We start from the raw sequence: 2955 nt of genomic DNA, 5'->3' as shown, positions 1-2955 counted from the left end.
GTTTTCCTATCTTTCTTTTGCCAGCCAGTTGTCGCTTTCCTTTTACCATTCCGCTCTTTGTGAGCTTTTTTTGGTTTGTTTGTTTGAGACTTCAAGACCTATGTTGTACTTATTTGCTTTTTAATAAAAGTGGTCGTATGCATCGCTCTGATGCAGAGGCTGGGGTTCTCCCCCTTTTCTAAAAAAAATCCTCACAAAATATAAAGTGACACAATCCAGCAGACCAATTTGCACCTCACACATGTCCAGGTGAGACAGTCACATCCTCGACGCCCGTCCATTTATGGTTTCCACAGGGACAACTCACACTGCGCAGGTGCTACCATGATACGACCCCCAGGTCGTCGGATTCTCAGATCAGACGGCTCTCAATAATTCTGCAACATGTGCAAAAATGCCTCCTAGCAGTCCAAAGATTATACATAAGTCCATCAGATCCAACAGCTCCCAGATGTCGTCTGATCAGATAATCCGACAACCCAGAAGCCTGTATCATGCTAGCACTTGAGTCTTGGTAGCACCCGATACTCTCTCCTCAGGTGGCACCTGCACCGACTCTTCTCCCCTCCCATCTCCCTCATCGCCTCCGCAGGCGGCCGCCGGTGAAGGGGGTAGCGAGGATGTGCCTGTCTCGCATGCTAGTGACGGAAGGCCTGGATCCGAGGTGGTGGCCTCGATGGTGTCCCTCCGGGGATGGTGGCGCTTGCCGGCGCCTGCCGCCAGGCCCCTAGGCTGCACGGGCGGTGAGGCCTGGGTGGTTGGATTTCGCGACATGGGGAGTGTTCCTGTACTCCCTTCACCATATCTGATCCGAGGCGTTCCCCGGGCTCCCTTTCCTTGCACACAGCTCACCTCCTCCGGCCAACCATGATCTCCGGCATCCATGCTCGGAGGTGCTGGTGGTTGGCCCGAATGATGTGGGGATGGGATCTTGTCCGGGGAAAACCTGTGGGAGACGGGAGTGGCCAAGACATCGATGGCGCTACCTCCTTGGTCGCAACGTCGAGGTACAACCCCCTGCTCACCATGTCCTATGTTCTCGGGTCGAAACTTAGTGTGAATGGGCTTAGAGGCGCCTCCTTGGGAACTAGATTCGAGGGGGGAGGGGTGCGCAACAACCTCGGTTGGGTCCTGGGGGCGCCCTAGGTGTTCAGCTTGCTCGGGCAGCTTTAGGGGAAACCCTAAATCTGGATCTCCTTGATTGGACGATGACAATATCTTTGATGTCATTCTCCCTCCTAGGGGCATCATTTTGGAGCAGGTGGTGGCCGAAGGGGACAAGAGGTGGAGCGGTGTTGCATCTTCAGCATCGAAGACAACCGATCAAGGTTGCCTGGTGCAGTGGGGTCTCAATGTTGGATGTGTGTTGATGAGCGCACAGAAGGGTGGCACAGTCTGGCGTCGACGACTTAAGGATCTACCAAAGTCAATGCATTGATCACTCCTGAATATGGGACATCATTAGTGGATTATAGAGCATGCACATGCAGTTCATGTTGAGGGTCTGCTAGACCGGTTGGTGCTCCCGGCTAGTGGTTTGATGAGGCCACCACATTATATGGTGTGTGTTGACGTGAGGTCAGGGCACGTTATCAAGCTTGTAGGTCTGGCGATAGTGTTCGTTAAGAAAGTGGCTTTGGGTTGATTAATGTATTTATTTTCCAAGTTTTTGTTGAATAATATAATAAATATGGTTGTGTACATTGCTCGATGCAGAGCCCGGGGATTATCCTCCTTTTCGAGGAAATCAATTTCTAGAGCTACATTCCTTTGTTATAAATATCAAACCATTTCTTGCAGGATTATGAAGTCCTAGGACCTGTCCGAAGAATTCCACGGTCCTCTTATCTATTCAGGGGAATTCAGTCAATTCACTATCTTGGAACAGACTCTTGGACAACTCCCTCAAACAAGAGTGGATGATTCATGGAGATATATGCGGAACTGACAGGAATATTCATCCGTAAAAAAGTACAAGTATTTAATGGGGCATTCTGAATCAAATATCATTTTTAAATGGCTTTCTTCTGGTTATTGCTCCATGACAAAGTTAGCACCAGAGATTTACTCAAGTGCAAATCCTTCCTTGTGGATTGGTATGATTGCATCTTATGTAATCTCAATGAGGCTGAGGTTCTTGCCGCCATTACCCAGATGCAGAGACAAAGCCCCTGGCCCGGACGGTTTCTTCGGTGCTTTCTTCAAGTCCTGTTATGATATCATTAAAGTCGATATAGTGAATGCAATCAACTCATTTTTGAACCCACACACTACTAACCTTTGATGGCTGAACTCAGCAAATATTGTGCTACTGCCTAAGAAGGAAGGGGCAAAGGATATTGCGGATTTCCTTACCTATAAGCCTCATTCACTCCTTCACCAAAATTATCGCTAAGATCATGGCCAATCGATTGGATACATTCATGAGTGCCCTGGTCAGGTCGCAGAGCACCTTCATAAAGATAAGAAGTATCCATGAAAACTTTATGTTCGTCCGCGGCTTTACCAGGCGACTGCACAGGACAAAAATGCCGACCCTTATTCTCAAGCTAGACATCAAAAAGTCCTTTGATTCGGTTCGCTAGGACTACCTACTGAATTTACTGCAGCGTTGGGGCTTCCCCACCAAATTCAGAAACTGGATTGCTGCACTTTGGGCATCGTCATCCTCGCGGGTTCTTCTCAATGGCGTGCATAGAGACCCAATTAAGCTGGGGCAGGGATTGCGACAGGAAGATCTTCTTTTCCCGTTGTTGTTCGTGATAGCCATTAATCCCTTGCAGGAACTCCTTGTCAAAGCCACCGACGAGGTCCTACTTCATCGTCTGAGGGGACAAGCAACCACTATGCGCATCATCAAAGCCATGGACCATGGACCATGAATATTATTTGAGTCTTTGCTGAACTATTTTATGCATGATTGTTATAGCCTCGTATTTCTTCTTCGAAACTTTG

Source organism: Triticum dicoccoides, chromosome 2B, assembly GCF_002162155.2.
Source record: "Triticum dicoccoides isolate Atlit2015 ecotype Zavitan chromosome 2B, WEW_v2.0, whole genome shotgun sequence".
Lineage (NCBI taxonomy): Eukaryota > Viridiplantae > Streptophyta > Magnoliopsida > Poales > Poaceae > Triticum > Triticum dicoccoides.
The sequence above is the reverse complement of the archived record's forward strand: the minus strand, read 5'-3'. Positions refer to the sequence as shown.